The sequence below is a fragment of the Barbus barbus genome (genome assembly GCF_936440315.1).
Source record: "Barbus barbus genome assembly, chromosome: 1".
Taxonomy (NCBI): domain Eukaryota; kingdom Metazoa; phylum Chordata; class Actinopteri; order Cypriniformes; family Cyprinidae; genus Barbus; species Barbus barbus.
The window spans coordinates 3,402,754-3,423,507 of NC_136729.1; the positions used below are offsets into that span (position 1 = coordinate 3,402,754).

The 20,754-nt window shown below is 38.0% G+C and overlaps 1 long non-coding RNA gene across 1 annotated transcript; it reads left to right on the forward strand.

The window, feature by feature from the left end:
- The first annotated feature begins 17,642 nt into the window (after positions 1-17,642).
- On the forward strand, positions 17,643-20,110 carry LOC306847150. The gene is made up of 5 exons (XR_013782132.1): positions 17,643-18,129; positions 18,261-18,452; positions 18,671-18,803; positions 19,094-19,201; positions 19,490-20,110. It is a non-coding gene; the product is annotated as an uncharacterized lncRNA (long non-coding RNA).
- The last annotated feature ends 644 nt before the right edge of the window (positions 20,111-20,754 follow it).

Sequence of the window (20,754 nt, forward strand, 5' to 3'; positions counted from 1 at the left end):
ATCACAGACTCTCTGAGGTAAACTGAAAGCTGGCCAGAAACCACACACAGCAAACGGTCTTGGCCCAAATGTGGCCTCAAACTAGCACTGCTGGCCTCCTGTCAGCAATGGAATATACCCATACAGCCAGAGCTGGGCCATGTGTGGCAGTGATGACACGGCGTGGATCACAGCAAACAATATGATGGCCGATTGTTGGTGGGAGGAGTGTGGCCCAGACCAGTCATTAAGTCATGCATTAAACTGTACTTAATTATAATTTGATTATATTTTATATGATTATTCTCAGAACAAATCATCTTAGAATCCTTACATAGAGAGAGAGAAAGAGATCATTTAACCATTATCATGTAATATTTATTTGGTTTACCATGGGGCACATAATTTTATTAATATGCTGTTATGCACAAAAATTAAATAAAATGATCATAAAAGTATTTTATTTTTATTCAAATCCTCAATATCCATACGATGCTTTGTGTGAGGAACAGATCCAAATTCAAACCATTCATCAGCGACATAGACATAATAAATACCTGGACGCCTCATTGACGCCCATAAATCTCATATCGGGACAGAAGAAAACATACCTGACTCGTCGGCAGTTTGGGGATCTACAGACCGTCGCACATTAATAAAAACAGATCTCGGGGTATTATTTTTCACAGGTAAGAATGAACAGTTGTTTCTGGATGTTTTTTTAGGTAATTTTTAACATTATTTTGTCAGCTTAATTAGCCACCAGTGTCAGACGATTAATAGCTAGTGATATCGTTAGTAAGCTGTGAAAGCTGAGACTTTATAAGAAATTAAAGTTTAAATGAATTCTTAAAGTCTGTGTAAAGAGAATTTTGAGAATTGTTTCTAAACACATTATAAATGTTAGAACTGTATTGCTGAAACACATTACAAAGACTCTGAACTATGTAGTACTTAATTGTGGAGTTAAACCGTTAAACAGTTTTTCACCAATTCTGTGTTCAGGATTTTTTGGGCGGGGCTAAAACGGTGGCTCGATGACGCAATGGATCCACCGCCCCTAACACTATAATAACTAATGCGTATTAGCGTCAGTGGTTCTCCCGCTCAATGTTGAGTTACTGTCAGTGTTCATTACCACAGTCTACATTTTGCTAGCTAGCTATGCCTTCCTTACGCAAATGCATATTACCTGGTTGCAGCAATATACAAAACAGCTCGGTCTCATTATTTAAACTTCCTAAAAACAATGATATGAAGAAGAAGTGGATTCATTTTGTGAAGAGCCATCAAGATTAGTAGCCCCTCACTGCAGAACACAAGATCCAGGGGGTGTGGTTGGATCTAGATCCAACTCCTCCAACCTTACATATACCTAGACCTACCCATCTCCACCCCCTGATCCCTAAACCTACCATTCTCCACCCCCTAGATGTGGATCCAACCCCGCCCCCTGGATCTTTGTTCTGCAGTGAGGGGCTACTAATCTTGATGGAGAGCTGACGATCACCACCAACACGCGCCTCTGCAGTGATTATTTTACACCAGGTAATTTTACAAACTTTAATCGGAGACAACTGGGATTTACTGACAGTCCGCTGTTACTGGTGAATGGGGCTGAACCGACTAGCTCCCGCCCCGGCCTTCATCCTCCCCTCCCGCTGAAATCTGGTGCCGTAGTCGGCAGTGCATGCCCACCAACGAGTGTAAGTTGCCTTGTGTGGTTATGTTATAATTATAGTAGATAATCCACAGTTACTCTACTAAATTTTGCAAACTCTCTAACATGATTTTGTTTATATGCATCAATATGTTAATTTCAACTAGCCTATTATCTGTTCACAAAGCAGTCCCTTCCAACCACAAGAGAGACTGAGAGCCAGTGTGACAACATGCAGAAAGTCACCAGAGAAGTTGGATGTCAGACAGACCGCTTTGTAGGGAAAGGGACTGTGGCCACACAACTGTCTAAAAGAACACTAAACAGCAGAAAGAATACAGGTTGTATGTTGAGAGGTCAAGTAGTTTGTCCTTTTGAATGTCTGTGATGTTATATATACAGGTTCTGCAGTGACGGTAATCAAATGCACCTCACGCTGATGTTACTGCTGTGGTAAAAACCTAGAACCTATTCATTAGTGAACAGAAAGTAACAGTTATCATTGTCGACTTCCTAACTTTCTGTGCAAAACGTACAATGTACATAATTAAAAAAAAAATCTGTTCTATTTACATCGGTCCGTTTCTCTTACAAATAAAGACAATATACATAAATAACTTTTACTATCCTTATTTGAATATATATTTTCCAGGTTCTCAAGCTACGGTGGCCATGAGGGGTGTCGCTGTGGGCAACACTACATCCAAGCTTCTTCCGGTCTGTTCTTCAACTCCACTTAAGCAGAAAGCTGGGTAACACTTTATTTTGATAGTCCATCTGTTGAGACTCTACTAGTTATCAGTAGTCATTTAGTAGCATGTCAACAGTGAATCAGTTGACATTCAACAACATTGTTTCAACAGACAAGTAACGCACATTCAACTAACTGCCTGTAGATTTTAAGGTGCATTTCAAATTCTAATCTATAGATTTTACAAAAAGTGCCTGTTGACTGTCTATATGTTTTTCACAACAGATTATTAACCAATAGTCAGCTAACTTTCTGTAGATTGTGTTACCATCTTCTAAGTTGTCTACCAACTACTCAAAATCAATGTGTCAGTTGAACGTCTACAGTCATGTCAACTTATGATCAAGACCATATTACATCATTCCTAATCAAGGGGTCTCAAACATATCAGATTAATAAATATGTAACACCTAATTTTTAACAAAATCACTAGTTTAATATCTGCTGATAGTCAATTGTTTATTATATTGTACTGCATACTGTGTATGCAGTACAATATAATAAACACTATAGACAGGACATTATAGAGAAATTTGTTTTATTAACAATATTTTTATACAACACATTGGTCACTAGGGTATCAGATCTAAACAGTCTGATTATATGTGGCAAATTTTACATTAATGAAAAAGCTACACTGAGGGAAAAAAAGAGAGAGAGAAAAAAACATGCTGCACATATGTCTTTACCATGTTGTCTTATTGGAGGTGTGGCATAGGGAAAACCCAACTTGAACAACAGCCACCACCATTTCAAATTATGAAAAATAAAACTTAGAGTTAACAATAATCTACTTAAACTTATCTAGTTAACATCCTGTTGCCTACATTCAGTCTTTCTTGGCAGAAAAGGGGATGAGCTGTTTGTTGTTTTTCATTTCAATGATCTTTTCTGCCAGTTCACCAACTATTGTTTTCTGACAAAGTTGTGCTAGTTTCAAAAGTGTGTATTTACCCTTGAACTGGTCTAGGACACTTTTGTCTGCTATGTAAATCTCTGCAATTGCTGCCGTGTTTTTCACAGCATTTCTTGAAACGTGAGGTTTCTTGAAAGCTGTGGTCATCCTGAAGCCTCTTTGCACAAGTTTGAGGACCCGCCGATATCTTTTAACCACATCCGCCTCATATGAGGCAACTGAAAAGAAAACAATGTGAATAATACAAGAGTGTGTGTCTTTTGTGCTGTCATAGTTGCAGGGTGAGCCAGAGTGATTCACACATATTTTCTCTTTAAAAGGGAGGCTACAACTTGGATGAAAATATGTGTAGCTTATCATTTGATTCAGAACATTTGTTGTATTTTATAGAAGGTAGTGTGAGGACAGTCTGCCAATTAAGGCAAGACCATTTCCTGATTATTTGTTCTAAAAAAATTCTGGTAAACACTGACAAGAATAACTACAGGTTCACCTCATCCAGCCATAATAGGTAAGTGCATACATAGTGTATCTCTATTTGCTTCATTCATAACGTAAGAAACCTGTAATAAAAATACAAGCTAGATATGGACCCAGTTAACGAGATCTCATAGAACAGTCTTGGCAGAGAATAGTCTAAAATGCTAGGTTGTCTATGCACACGAGAGTTTGCTAGCTAGCTAGCTATGTTTTTTTGTTTTTTGTTGAAGTAACGTTAGTACTTTTCCCTATGCACGTGTAAATGCCTGATGTTTAATATGTTTATGATGATGTTGAAAGCGCTATATAGCCTAAATGCAGTCCATTTACCATTTTACATATTTTGTATAGGAGAATGTTAACATTTATATAAGTTTTTTTGGTTTTTGTTACCACACTATTTTTTACAGTCCATCTACCACACACAACTTTTCACCTACATTGTTCAATTCCTTTTTTTTTTTTTTGGAAAGTTATTAATTGGATTTTTGTAAACTCTTATGAATTATAAGGTACTACCGGTATTTCATATGTGTCACTATACTTATTACGTAAACAATCTATTAATACTACCCTCTTCTTTTAGGCAAATCACATTAGTGTGCGTAAAGGGACGGAGCTACCACCAATACAGAAATGCACAGAGTGCTGCAGCCGGTATCACTGCCCGCTGTGCAATTCAAACATTTTTAAACCCACAGACCGATACCGTGTAATCATTCATTTAAAGGCTCACCTTGCGAGATCTGTAAAATACAAAGGTGGGTAAATTTTCTCAATATGACACACCATTTGTATATTGTTTGAATCTGTAGTTAATGTTTTTTTGTGTTTGTTTCCACAGGCTATTGCATTGCACTTGCATGTACAAGTGCAACCTTGGTTGCAAGGCACAGGCTCACTTTCATTGTGTTTGTAAATCTTTTTTTTCCCATAAGAATAGGTTAATCAATCATTTAAGTAAAAGCCATTGTATAGCACCTGGCAAAGAGCTCCAAACATTACTACCAGGATATACCCTGACAGCGCTTACCAGGAAAGAGGCTGAGACATCTCTCACTGGAGATGACGATGGAACAGCGCTTACCAGGAAAGAGGCTGAGACATCTCTCACTGGAGATGATGATGGAACAGCGCTTACCAGGAAAGAGGCTGAGACATCTCTCACTGGAGATGACGATGGAACAGCGCTTACCAGGAAAGAGGCTGAGACATCTCTCACTGGAGATGACGATGGAACAGCGCTTACCAGGAAAGAGGCTGAGACATCTCTCACTGGAGATGACGATGGAACAGCGCTTACCAGGAAAGAGGCTGAGACATCTCTCACTGGAGATGACGATGGAACAGCGCTTACCAGGAAAGAGGCTGAGACATCTCTCACTGGAGATGACGATGGAACAGCGCTTACCAGGAAAGAGGCTGAGACATCTCTCACTGGATATGACGATGGAACAGCGCTTACCAGGAAAGAGGCTGAGACATCTCTCACTGGAGATGACGATGGAACAGCGCTTACCAGGAAAGAGGCTGAGACATCTCTCACTGGAGATGACGATGGAACAGCGCTTACCAGGAAAGAGGCTGAGACATCTCTCACTGGAGATGACGATGGAACAGCGCTTACCAGGAAAGAGGCTGAGACATCTCTCACATGAGATGACGATGGAACAGCGCTTACCAGGAAAGAGGCTGAGACATCTCTCACTGGAGATGACGATGGAACAGCGCTTACCAGGAAAGAGGCTGAGACATCTCTCACTGGAGATGACGATGGAACAGCGCTTACCAGGAAAGAGGCTGAGACATCTCTCACTGGAGATGACGATGGAACAGCGCTTACCAGGAAAGAGGCTGAGACATCTCTCACTGGATATGACGATGGAACAGCGCTTACCAGGAAAGAGGCTGAGACATCTCTCACTGGAGATGACGATGGAACAGCGCTTACCAGGAAAGAGGCTGAGACATCTCTCACTGGAGATGACGATGGAACAGCGCTTACCAGGAAAGAGGCTGAAACATCACTCACTGGAGATGACGATGGAACAGCGCTTACCAGGAAAGAGGCTGAAACATCACTCACTGGAGATGACGATGGAACAGCGCTTACCAGGAAAGAGGCTGAGACATCACTCACCAAAGGAGAGGTCAGAAAACCACTTACCGGAGAAAAGGATGGAACAGCACCATTGTTAAGCATAAAAACTCGAAGACAGCAAACAGTAATTTGCCCCAAATGCAACATGTGTATGAACAAAAAAAATATGTCCAAGCACATATTACGTAAGCATTCAGGTGTCCACACTCTGGATGTCACCTCAAACTCACACCTGCCAAGCCAGTGCCTGGATTATCTAAATGGGATATTTGCTGTGGTTAAAACCATGCACGGATCAAGTGTGCCATTTCATGTCAAAAGAAAGATCTGGGGTAACACGCAACAAGTATACTGTGAATCACCTCAATGCCAGTCTAACCATGAATTGGCGCAACGCTCAAAGGTGGTCTCCGTATATTTACGTATATTTTAAAAACAGAAGTGGTTACATTTCCAAAAAAAAAAAAATAAGAATTGAATATCCAAATGGGCAAGGCAAATAACTGTGGTCAATTAACATGTACAAGTCTGTTGTATTGACAAAACGTTATAGTCCATTGATCTAGGCTGAATTTGTCACAAAAAATAGTGATATGATCTGAACAATATATATTTTCAAGGTGGTTCTTGTGAATGCAGTTTGCATGAATTATTGATGTTATAATATTAAGTATATTATTGAGAATTGTTTTATGTAAAGAGATATGATAAAGATCATATTTCAATTTGCACACAGCTTTTATATTATATATTTTAAGTCATAAAAGTAAAATGAAAATACGGAAAAGACGTGTGCAATTAAGCCTGCAAAGAATGCTGTCTATCCACTGGTGAAAACAGAAAATAAATATGCTGTCTATCCAGAGGTGAAAATATAAAATAAATGTCTATCCAGAGGTGAAAATGTAAAATAAATATACTGTTCATCCAGAGGTGAGAACTAAATATGCAGTCTATCCAGAGGTGAGAACTAAATATGCAGTCTATCCAGAGGTGAGAACTAAATATGCAGTCTATCCAGAGGTGAGAACTAAATATGCTGTCTATCCAGAGGTGAGAACTAAATATGCTGTCTATCCAGAGGTGAGAACTAAATATGCTGTCTATCCAGAGGTGAGAACTAAATATGCTGTCTATCCAGAGGTGAGAACTAAATATGCAGTCTATCCAGAGGTGAGAACTAAATATGCAGTCTATCCAGAGGTGAGAACTAAATATGCAGTCTATCCAGAGGTGAGAACTAAATATGCTGTCTATCCAGAGGTGAGAACTAAATATGCTGTCTATCCAGAGGTGAGAACTAAATATGCAGTCTATCCAGAGGTGAGAACTAAATATGCTGTCCATCCAGAGGTGAGAACTAAATATGCTGTCTATCCAGAGGTGAGAACTAAATATGCAGTCTATCCAGAGGTGAGAACTAAATATGCAGTCTATCCAGAGGTGAGAACTAAATATGCAGTCTATCCAGAGGTGAGAACTAAATATGCTGTCCATCCAGAGGTGAGAACTAAATATGCTGTCTATCCAGAGGTGAGAACTAAATATGCTGTCTATCCAGAGGTGAGAACTAAATATGCTGTCCATCCAGAGGTGAGAACTAAATATGCAGTCTATCCAGAGGTGAGAACTAAATATGCAGTCTATCCAGAGGTGAGAACTAAATATGCAGTCTATCCAGAGGTGAGAACTAAATATGCTGTCTATCCAGAGGTGAGAACTAAATATACTGTCCATCCAGAGGTGAGAACTAAATATGCTGTCCATCCAGAGGTGAGAACTAAATATGTTGTCAATCCAGAGGTGAAAATATAAAATAAATTTATGTCAATCCAGCGGTGAAAACGGAAATTAGCGGCGAAACGGAAATTAGCGGCGAAACGGAAATGACGGAGAAAACAGAAATTAGCGGCGAAACGGAAATGACGGAGAAAACGGAAATGACGTAGGCTGTCTATCGACTGGTGTCCAGCCAGTAGTGTCTAGCCGGAGGTGAGTCTGCGGGGCTGCAGCTGGATGCTATTGGACCGCGGGCGCGAGTTTGGGCATGTCGTGACGTCACAAAGTGAGTGACTGATTGTCATGGAAACGTAAACGTCATGTATATCTTGTCTCTTTGAATTTTAAATCATTCTGCATTTATATACATCGCTCCATTAAAACCTCAACATGTCGAGAACACAAATGTCCAATGAAAAAGTGCGGGGGACGAATTTACTTTTTATAAAAATTGGGGTGACACGTCCCCCGAGTACGGTGTACATTTTAGGACATCCTCAGACCTCAGTCATAAAATTAAACGGTGTCGTGCCTCAGACTGAAAGGCTTCAGGTCTCAGGAAAAACGACATCAGGTCTCGTACAGATTAAAAGGCATCAGATTAAAAGGCATCAGGCGAAACGGACTCAGATTAAAAGGCATCAGATTAAAAGGCATCAGGCGAAACGGACTCAGATTAAAAGGCGTCAGATTAAAAGGCATCAGGCGAAACGGACTCAGGTAGAGTATGACGTGTCGCGCTGCCCCGCCCCATGTGACGTCACACGCACGTGGTTCAAAAGAAGTGGTGTGGAATGGTTGAGGAAGGAAGGATCACTTCTGCTTTGCCTGATTTGCAGACGAGTTTACTCAAAAGGGCTTTGATGCCAGAGTAAAGGATTTATTGCTTGAACACGGTGCAGAAGGAACATCAGGTATCCTGTTTTTTTATCTTTACAGATTACCAAGACATATATTCATTTAATTAATTTTCTTTTATATAGCTACTATGTTTTTCTTGTTAACATTCTAGAGTCGAGCAAAACAAAAAACCAGAAGGCATTCATGGGTAAGATGACAAAAATGTACAGTGTCCTACAGAAATGTTGTCACTCTTGGTAAATATGAGCAAAGTGGGCTTAGTCTTTAACTTTTAAAGAGGTCATGGCATGCCTTTTCATCATTCTGATTTAAACATATCTAAAGTCTGTGGGATGACCTGATGAGGAGAGCCCATTAGCGTAGACCTCTGAATCTGAAGAATGGAGGAATAATCTCAGATTTTTTTGGTGGGAATAATGGGGATTAAAGTATTAAAGACACAAATATAATTGAGGAACAAATAATTGGTAGTTAATAGTAAATGTTGTATCTTTTGTTTTCTTTTTTTTCATATGATTAATAGATATGTCTTGGGTGATTATTTTGAATAAAAGACCAAGAGGATAAACACACATTTTCCCATACCATGGTTTGCTAATGAAGAAAAAAAGTCAGTTGAAAGTCTGTTCAGCCGTCATTATAAAAGAGTTGTTTTGTTTGCTTTATTGCCAGTTCTTTCATTTCAAAGTGACTGTTTAATGGAAATCTGTCTGTATTACAGATGCAGCACAAAGGTAAAGCAATTAATAAAACCACAAGTGAAGAAATGCCAGTTTCCCCTCCGTCAAAAGGGAAAACCTCTTTTAGTTGTGGCAATTATTAATTCGGCTTAAAAACACCAACTGACTGATCTACTGCTTTGGCTTTTTATTGCTATTCGTTAGCTTTCTCAAGCCAAATTGCTGAAATGCTAATTAAAAGTATTATTATTCTTTAGCTGAGACTACAATTTCTGACTCTAACTAGTCCTCGGGATTTCAAGCTAGAAACACCAAACTTGGGTCAGACCTATCTATCTAATCTAACGGTCTGTCTATCCAAAATTACATTATAAAAGCTTTAATAATTACTAAACTAAAACTAAACTGACTTAAGTTTTATCAAGTTTTTGTCAAACTTTACTGTCTAGTTGATTTACAATTTAATTGTGCCATTGTGATTTGTATTTAACATGTTTGTGGGAAAATTAAAGCTATTTGAAGGTAAATTAAAGGTAACCTATTATTTCTCTTGATACAAGATAAAAATGGCTCCTATGGAGTGGAAACCAAGAACTGCAAAAAAACCAGGCAGATATCAAAAAATCATCCTCGAAGAGGCTCCGCCACGGATAATTGTCACAGGCACTGAGGGGTATGATGAGCTCCTAAAACTTGGCCAGGAGACATTTTGGTCAGACAATGAGAGAGAGGGGAGTGTGTTTACTCTCTGCCAAGCAGATGGGACGAGGTGGACGAAGGAACAGTTCGATCAGGAATTTGAATCTGTGGCAGAGATCCCATCCATCTGGAAGCGAATGTTTTACGTTGGACGTAGAGAAACGGGTATTGTAATGTTTAAATTACACGTCGTGCGTAATATACTTGTTCTTGTCTTAATACAGTACGAATTGCATCTACAGATGTCATTTGCCTTGATGAAAGCAGTTCAATATCAGGTATGTACCATAAGTTTTGATGACACATTTTAAAGGTCTGTTTTATGATACATAACAGTTGCTCATTAATTATATTGTTTAGTATGTGTTCCATTTATTTATGTTTCACGCCCTTCTTTTCCAAGGAACTGGTGAAAGTGAAGTGGACTCATCTATGGTAACTTCAGTTTAGTAATTTTGATTTGTAAATAAAGTCTTACTAAATTATTACTGTTGAATATTTGGATGTTTAAATAAGACAGATGATCTTGATGGTTGTTTATAGGATTTCCAGCCAAAGAGATCCAGATTTTTAGGAATATCTACAGACCAAAGTGTAGCGAGGGGCTTCGGTTCAGGTCTGCGTGCTGGGAGATCAGAAAGCGCTGATCCAGTTCCCGGTTCAGAAAGATCACGTTACACTGTAAGCCTGTACAGGTTGATTGAACTTAACAAATGTATGGAAACTCGTTGCCCTAAAAAAGTTAATTTTATCATGTTGAATAAACAATACATTTCAAGTTTAATGTACTTGAGATTTCAACAGCATTTAATTAAAAACGTTTAGTTCAATGAACTAACAGTTTTCAATGCAGTGATATTGAAATTTTAGGTACATTGTACTTGAAATGTATTGTTTATTCAACATGATAAAATTAACTTTTTTAGGGCAACGAGTTTCCATAAATTTTTTAAGTTCAATCAACCTGTACAGGCTTAAGGTTATGCACAGCAGAAAACAGGAGTGAAATAATCTGAATGAATGTTGTGAGTAAACCCAAAACTTTAATTTAAATATAGCTATTTACTGTAATTTATTTAATGTTGATACACCTGCATTACAAACAAGGACAAAGAATAAAAATTATTTAATTGAACTTACAATTTATTTGAATTCACTTATCAAAATCAGTTTTCAAAGAGTGACAAAAACAAAAAGTACCAATTACCCAATTTTAAATCTTTAAATCAGTATTTTAAAACATTTACAAATATTAAACAAGCACAGTTTGTTATACTGTATTAATATGGAACATGAACATTTGCCAAACACTAGGCATAGTTTAACGAACATCTGTTAAAGATTTTTATCTAACAATTCTGAAAGAGAGCCTGAAGAATCATTTTACAATTTACTGTACCTGTTTACATGGCAAGCTGATTTGTAACAGCCAGAATCTTGCCCTTCAACTCCTTCTTACCCAAACCTAGCAAAACTTGCTGAATGAAAAGAAAGGTGTTGGCCATGCACTTTGGGTAGTCTAGGTGCAGTGCATAAGTTAAACCAAAAAGAAGACACATGGCTTGGGGTATGCTGTCTAAATTGTCCATTACAACATTCCCCTCCAAGATGATTCCCACCGAAGATGGGTGGAGGCAGAAGGACAGGGGTTGCAGAGCTACATCTTCATTTTCTCGATTGAGGATTCCAACTGGCACATGTTGGTACGTGTCTGCATCATCAGAAGCCTGGAAAAGTATATGGAGATTACTAAAATAAATTTTAGCAGAATGTAGTTTTTTCTAGATATTAATTTCATTTAACATGTTTTAGTTTAGCTGTGTGCAAGCATAATTATTTGTGAATTATGTACACAAATATATCCAGGAGTTCAGTAATATTTAAATATTAAATTGATATGTTTGCTTTTGTATACAAGTCATTGTATATGACATGAACTACTGATTAAATTGAAATATGTAAAGTTATGAGATTATCCTGAATTGTATTTTAGAGGTTTAGAGGTGTCATGACATTAATTAAAATTTCTCCTTAATGATTTCAAATGAAAACCTCCTCCTCACTCCTTATTTATCGTGTAATTAAAATATGACATTGTTTATGATTATTTCTTTATTATTTTTTTCTAACAAACGCACATTAAGAAAAATATGAAAGAAAACAATGAAAGTAAAAATTTATTAATAATACTTACAAAGCATGATTTGAAGAACTCAGTTGGGTCATCACCAAGAAGTACTGGAAGCCCTCTCATTGCAACATCGCATGTCAGCAAGGTCAGAGGTCTGAGGTGTGGTGGTTGCAGAGACAACATTGTATCATTTGCAAACATGAAAGGAAGGCAATTTCCATATCCATTTATCATAATTTGTCTGTGTTACTGAACAGTCTTAAAGTAAACATAACAGGCTGCTTTTCAAAATTAAGCAAACAATGGGATCAACTTAAATGTACAAACCTTGGCTTGTTGCAAAAGACTGCTCAAAATCTGCCCAGCGAGACCTCTCTTTGACCTGAAGATCTGAATCAGCTGTGGACAGTGATCATCAAGTGAGCCATAGAATTCTTGTTTAAGGTTCTTCCCAACCACCCGATTGAATTCTTCATACACCTGAAATAATAAAACAAAGAGCATTTGTTAACATCAGGGATCTGTCAAAACTGAACAACTGTCACAATTAACATTTAACCATCATGTTTATCAATATTAATTTCATTACAAATGATGCAAACTTAGGCATTTCACTTTACCTGACTTTCTCTAAAAAGTGCTGGCCAACGCTGAAGTATCTGGCTCACAAGAGGCTTGCTGATCACAACATCCTTTCTTCTCAAGGACAGAGTCATGTCCATCTTCTGATTGATAAAGACTGCATTAGGGCTTTTTTTCTTCATTTCATCCACCAATTGCTGTCTGAGCATTTCAAGGCTGGAAGCGTCCTGGCCACTTGGAATATTAGGTAGGTAGTTGACCTCCCCTTTTTTTGGTTTCTTAATGTTCTTGTTAGGGGGATCACTGCTGGTAGAGTATCTTCCTCTTTTTCCAGCATTAACCATGACATCTGTGTGTCCAAGGCTCCTCATTTTGGATCTGTAATTTCCCATTTTGTCTTTCAAACTGTTTGTCCACCCACAGTATCCAGAAAGCGACCTTGGTTCTTGAAGACAGGGGTGAGTATTCACTAATGCCTTTGCAACAGCTCTTAGATCATCAGCAGTTGGGTATGCTTTGAAGGAGTATATGGTCTCTGCAAGTCTCTGAAGAATGTCATGTTTCAATTCCTTTGTCATTTTTAGGTGTGTTCCATCCTTCAAGTAGATTAAATTTGCTTGACGCAGCCTATATTCAACATCAACAGAGAATTTCGGAATCAAAAAGATATCAGGCCATGGCATTCTCTGTTCCTGGGGTAATTCAGAGGTCAGTACTGTATCTGCAGTACTTGGAGCATCACTCGATGTTTCACTTGATGTCTGCATTTCACCTGATGATAGTGGCACCAATTCAATCACAGGAATGATTTTCACAGTTGGCTTCTGAGGCAGCTCTGACAAATCAGTGAGATTACAAAGGTCATTATCAAAATCGGGATCTCGAAACTGTAAAGTAAAATTATAGTCCAGTTTCAGAGTGTTTTTGAGACAACTAATCAAATCTTCGACTGAGCATGGCTTTGAAATCAGTGTGACTTTTCTGATATCAGCTTCCGTAAGAATAACTCGCAAAATCATGGTTTCTTGAGAAGCCATCTGGAAGGAAAGTACAAAAGAGAGTTAATTTAGCAAAGAATAAAACGCTTCAATATCACCATCAGTTTACCATGTACACTATAGGCTGACAGTGGAACACTGTCATTCAGATCTTCAAGCTGAAGCACGCAAAACAATGGCATATCTGGGCAGCAAAGCTCATAAGAACGAAGGTGCTCAAAATACCATGATGTCATGACTTTGCACACAAAAAGTACCTCTGTGTTCACTGCAACAATGTGAGAAATTTTCTTAAAATCAGGTAGCCCTGAACATGATCCAGCTGAAAGTATCATGTCTGTCTTATAATCAATCCCATTAATGCAGACAGATGGTGCAACAAGAAGTGCTTTAGTTTGAGGGAGTTTTTGGCCAAGTGCTCTCTGAATGTTCTCTGGGAAGGTGGTAACTAACACTGGTGTAACCTTAGCCATTTCCACATCCAGCTTGAAAAAAGAACTGCAGTCTAGCTGATGGCTAAGAGCCCTCTGGTGTTTCAGTGCAAGTGTCATGGCAACATTCTTGAAGTTCTGGGCATCACGTATAACCTTTTTGAAGAACTTATGTTTCGCCTCAAAACGCATTGTCCAGACTTCAGTAAGTGGACCATGCACCCTAATCAGTTCAACGTAGTGTTCAATGTAGTGGTGTTTTGGTCGTAGTGTAAAGCCAGGGAAAGTTGACTGCAGAAGGTTCCTATGCTCTGCTACTTTGTAGTCAAGGATGTATAATGACTCTTCAGTAAACTGAGGTGCCACAATTAATGCAACAATGTCCTTGAGGAGCAAGAGTATTTCCCATGTGTTTTCACCCTCAGGAATGTAATGACCAATAAGCAGAGGAAGAAGCCTAATTAGACACCAATTTTCATGGCCATTTCCCCCAATTGTGCCCTTGGATGAAAAGCCCTTTGAAATCAGCTGAGGCTTATCAGTTTTGTCAGTGAATGTATAAGGAAATGATCTGATAGCTTCATTCAACACATCTAGGGTGATGTATTTCCTTGCCATCAGGTCTTTGAGGCAAAGAGACAACTCCACTGGGACTATTCCCTCAAAAACATCATGCAATATGTCAGGAGCATAACCACCAATGACATGAAAATGCTCCAGATTTGCTGTGAGTGGGCATTGTCTTTTCACACCTGTGTTTCTTCCTGAATTTGGATCCTGCAATGATTCTTGCACCTGCCTGTTGTGTGTATCTCTGTGTCTGAGTTGAAATGCACCAGATCTTACCTCTTGGTGTTGCGCGTCAGTCCTGGATGCCATGCAAAATCTGCAAAATTTGTCCACAGTGAAGCTTTCATAAAATCCTGCATGAGAGTGGGCACCGAGGTTATCTGCTGACACATAGAGCACCGTTCCTTTAACACTTCTACCAAGATGCTCAATGTAGACCCCATGCTGTTCAAGAGTGGCTAAATCACAAAGAAGTGGGTAAAGAACTCTTTCATAACCACACTCTTTAACTGTTTCAGTGTTGCACAAGAGAGCAAGCTGAATTGAGTTTAGTGTGGATCTGTATTTTCCATGCAAGTTTGCAATAACCCAGTAAAGTGCACACATCTTATGTTTTCTTTTAGATGTTCCTAAAGGGTTAGCCACTTCGAAATCATCAATGTACAGACCCAGAGCGATTGTGAATTCATCACAACTAAGAAGGGCATTCTCTCTAAAGCTTGAGCCATCACTACATGTCTTATATTCATGTGGTTTATGTTCTTGTTTTGACATAGCCTTATCCAAAACTTCTTTCTTGTTCAATAGTTTCTGTAGCATCTGTAAGAGGGGAACATATGCTACTGTTTTTCTTCCTTTCTCAACTACAAGCTCTATAGGCATTACCAGAGGAAAGTTGCGCATTACATATGATGCTCTCCTTTTACTGGTTGCAAGACATCCATTTTTTCCACATGATTTGGACAATATGTCATTCTCTGCCACAGTCTCAACCACCTCTTTCACAACTGACTCATCTACATGTCCAAAGTGTTTCTGAAGAACGTCCTTCACATTCTTTTGCAAAAGTGGCTGGGACAACTGAACTATTTGGCAAAGCTGTTGAATTACTTCCTGAACAGAGTTTTCTGGTATGTGAAGGATGGTTTGCATTTTTAAAAAAAGAGCTGCTAAATTATGCTCCAACTGTTGTCCTAAATCTTGAGATTCAGTCTGACTTGCTTCTACACTGACATCATCCTGGCATAATTCATCTGAAAGCATCTCCTGCAAAGCACACTCCTGAGTGTCAATAACATTGTCATCATTTGCATTCTCATTACTCTCTATTCTTACTATTAACTCTGGTTTAAACATTCTCTCATTTTGATCTTGGTGATGCTTACTTTTGTGTGCACTGAACGTGGAATATACACTGCTTTCAAAGCTACAGCCTTGAAATGGACATTGAACTTTTTGGTGGTCTTTGAGATGTCTACGCCGAAGGTGGGCAAAATATTCAGTAATCTGACAGGGTTCAATAAATTCACAAAGCTGACAGCGAAACTTAGCTTCAAATTTTCCCTCAGATTGTTTTTTTTTTTCATTTGCTGCATGAAAACGAGTGTATTTTAAGGCTATTAAAAGACTTAAAAGTACATAAACCTTCCTGATATAGGCATGGAAATGGCTGGCTTCTTGCATAGCTCCCATGTTTAATTCTGTAATGTTTTAGCAAGTATCCCCTTTTGTCACAAGCAAAAATACAATACTTACATTTCCAGATCATCTTGATTAGCCTTGCTTTGAACTTCTTGGAATCTGCAGAGTTACAAAAATCAACATTAGATTGTTTTTTTTTTACTAGCTGAAAAGGCAAATTTACATATTTTGATCTACAAATTTTCTATAAACAGACAGCAAAAACATAAAGCACTTAGCTATAAGTATCTAGCTAATTATCTAGCATGTCAGGGTAAAATAGAATCGCATTAACTGAAATGTACTATAGCTTAGCTATCACCACACTGAAGAGCACGAGGTTGCATTTCTTTGATAACCAAGACAGCTAACTAACATTAGTATTTCTCCATGCAGAGAGAGGGTCGAATTTCAATTTAAACTGGTTTAATACTTTACTCACAAAAGACATGTAAGAAATTCTAATGGGTCATTGATAAAGTTGCACTGCATTTACGTTAAAGCCCTATGTTGAACCTTTCTGATAAGAAAAACCGCGAAGATGCACTAACACCATCGAACAAGAAGATATACAACAGATGACGCTTTCGGTTGTTTGTTTAATGAGGAGTAACGTTATTGATCAAAAATAGGATACGTATTATATTTTAGATGTGACGATCCCATAGAGCATGTCGTAACATAGAACTATATAAAAGTGGCGGATGCGATTGATTCAATGTCGCGGCGAAAACTGACATATAAAACACAGCCTAAACTTACATTTAGTTTTACTAGCTAACTGTTATATATCTCATTTACTAGTGATTGATATTGTATTGGCTGTTCGAGACCAAAATGTAAATTCATACTCACAGTCACCATCAAACGCTGATAAAAATGCGCGCTGCATCCATGGCGTCAATTAAAAGAGCCAATCAAAATCTTCCTTGCATTGCGTTGCATCATCAACTGACTAAAACAAGCTCTGTTAAGTACATTCAATTTAAACAATTCAATAGTATGAAAAAAATCATACAAATCGTACAACAAACTAAAAACATTGAGTAATTGTGCAGAAATGTTGGATTTTATGTTAGTTGTACATAAGTAGTTTGAATTAAAACAATTTCAGGGATAACAGTGTACATACCTACATACATACATAAATACATTAATTCATTTATTCAGACAAACAATAAGTGCTGATCCAAATTCAGAACCAGTTGCAGTGAGATCCACTAGTGCTGATAAATCCTTGAAGGAGTAGTTCACCCCAAATTAAAATTGGATTATTTTAAATATTGTAAAGCGCAACATCATAATTTGGAGAGGATTGCGGTCTGAGATAAAAAAAAAAATGCTCATGATTTAATTAACTTAAGCAGTCTGCTGTTGTATTGTAACTGTTACTCCTGGTCAAAAACTTCCATAATTTTATAGCCTATATGTGGGCTTACTTTTTTTTTACCAGTAATTTGTGTAATGGTGAAAAACATGAATGTTTATCAATGCATAAAATGTGCAAACAATAGGTCCTTCTTGACGTCTGTTGTCGCAATGAACTGTCTATGTGTAGAAAATTTTATAAACATTGTTACTTTTTCCCTTTTGTGTTTTAAGTGGAAAAATAATAGGATATGCCACAGCATGAGGGTGAGTAAATCATGGCAGAACATTAATTTTAAGGGGCTTTGACTGATTTCAGAACAAAGTCCAAGTGGATACACGCCTCCACAACTTGTTGCAGAGAAACCCATCCAAGAAGGCATAGGATCTGAAGACAAAGGTGGAAGTCCACAAAATCAAGTGTTTTATGTGTCGTCTAATGTTGTCACCATATTACCATCATGTAAGTAATATTGCCAACCAAGACACAAGTTTGCAGTATTTTTTGTAAATTAAGATTAAAGTGGATAATATATTTTTTCAATGCATGAAATGATAGCATTTTTTTTTACATTTCAATTTTATTACATATAGTATATGTTCCGCGCCTACCATATGTGGATGAGTCCCTGATCCATTACAATGAAGAGAACCTGCTGGGTGAAGGTGCATTTGGAAAAGTATATAGAGGTTACTTCCAGGGCACACCTGCTGCCATAAAAAGATTCTGTATGGTACCGCAGGACTACCAGACCTAGACATCCAGCATGAGATTCTTGTCTCACTGTAAGATTAATTTTCATCATTAATTCTGTCTTATAATTAAACATACTTTTTTATTAGATCTTATATTAACAGCTGGGAAGAATGGAACAGTTGGCAATAACAATATAGTGCATTTCTACTGTGTGCTAGTTTTATTGTTGTCATTTTTTAACAGTTTTGCTGTGGATAGGGTTTTGACAATTTGCTAAATGTCTGTCACATTTCATTGTAACTTATAGGCGACTGAGCCATCCCAATATTGTTCGACTCATGGCTGCAGCCCGCATTGACAATGCCTTCCTGCTGGCCAATGAGTATATACATGGCACAGCCCTGGATGATGCACTACACAATGACAATTCTTGTGTTAAGGTAAAAAAAAACATTTTTCATGTAACGTATGAAATTTTCATGTATGAAAATTGTCATAATATTTAAGGGGGGTGCATTTAATACTTAAATGCCAAATCAAAATATAACACAAGAATACATTAAGAGGGAGCTCCAAAGCAATGCAAAGCAGACAACATAACCTTAAAATTGTCTCTGACTGTGTATGTGGTGAAGGTTATGAAGTTTTGTGTATTTCTCTCTTCAGTGAAAGGACACTTTCAAACTCTTTCATAAGACGGTTTCAAATTTGCATTGTATTTTTTTGTTAGCTTGAAGGAGATGACAGTTATTTTGTTGCCCTTGACATCTCAATGGCAATTGAGTACATTCATTCAAAAAATGTCATCCATCAAGATTTAAAGCCAGCCAATGTTTTGGTAAGACATTTTCTATTTAACTAGTAAGTACATGTAGATAACATACAGTGGTGGCCAAAATTATTAGAACACTAGTATTTTTATCAGCTAAATATGTTTTTAAATCAGTTATTTCTATCTTTTGCTGTAGAAGAATCCAAAAGAACTGTGGCAACATCTCTGCAGCAAAAGACAGAAATAACTGACTTAAAACCATTTTTTAGTTGCTGAAAATACTAGTGATCTAATAATTTTGGCCACCGCTGAATAAATGTAATGTTTTAAATCCTATTTTGTTACTCTAAACAGATCGAGCAGTTATCCAAAAAGGTTGTACTGAAAGATTGGGGCCTTGCCAATATCAGGGACACCGTTGTACTACGACAAGGAAGCAGATTTATTGGTGGAGGCATAGGGCCAATGGGTGGAACCTTTCTTTACATGGCCCCAGAGTGTCTAACTGAATTTGAACAGGCTTCCATGAGTTCTGACATCTGGTCTCTTGGAGCAACATACCTGGAGATTTTCACAAAATCAGTCCCATGGACAGTAAAGAGAGTTGGCCAGTCTAATGGCCAAAAAGGTGCCACCACATGCTTTACAACATCTCAGCGACAAGTACACGTTTATTGCTACAATGTTGCACTATGATGCAGCATCAAGACCTGACGCTTCCTCTGTGGTCCTGTCCCTAAAAACAGTGGAGGGGCCAGATTTAAAGAGCCGTTATGGTTATGAATGGTAAATGTAAGGAATGTGAATACCGAACATCTGTTAGACTTTACCTCAGTTACATGGACAGTGTAATAATTTTCAGTTTGGTAAAACAACATTATATTCACAGCCATTCTCTCTCTGCCTAAGACTGCTGGTTTGTATTACTATTCGTTACAATTCATGTTGACATCAATAAACATGTTCAGCATCTTCATTTGTAGCAATTTATTTAATAATTTGGACTCTTTATTTGCATTTTTTTGGATAAGCAGTTACAAAGGCCCTGGCTCACTGGCCAGTAGCTGATATATTTCATTAGCCTCTGCAAATGTGGATGAAATGGAGACGCCTCTTGTTTGAAGGACTGTGGTGAATTTCTCCACCAACATGAGGTAAGCTGCCAAAGACCCTTCTGGTGATGATGGGAAGTTTGTGTTTTGTAGAATAGTCTCTGATATTGTTCGGAATACTTCATTTGCCACCAAAAGAGGCTCATCTACTCCACAGACAAGCTGTTCTGCATACGTCAGGAGCTCTTCGTCCACTTTGCAGAGCATATCAGCGAAGCCTGCAGGAAAATAAAAATTCATTTTGTCACATTGGCTACTGCTTTTCTGAACCATTTTAGTTAAGATGAAACCGATACCTTCGGGTGGGGAAGTAAAGAGAAGGTCTGGTTTCCCAAATGGACCTGGAACATTCCTTTGCTTCCGAATGTCGTGAGTGTTCCACAGTCTTTGCTCTATTTTCAGCTCTCTCTCAAGAAGGGGAAGGTGTGTATATTGTAGGCAATTTCTGTAGGTTAACATGTATTGCTTATTATTTTTTTATGAAATGTAAACAGATACATGAGGGCT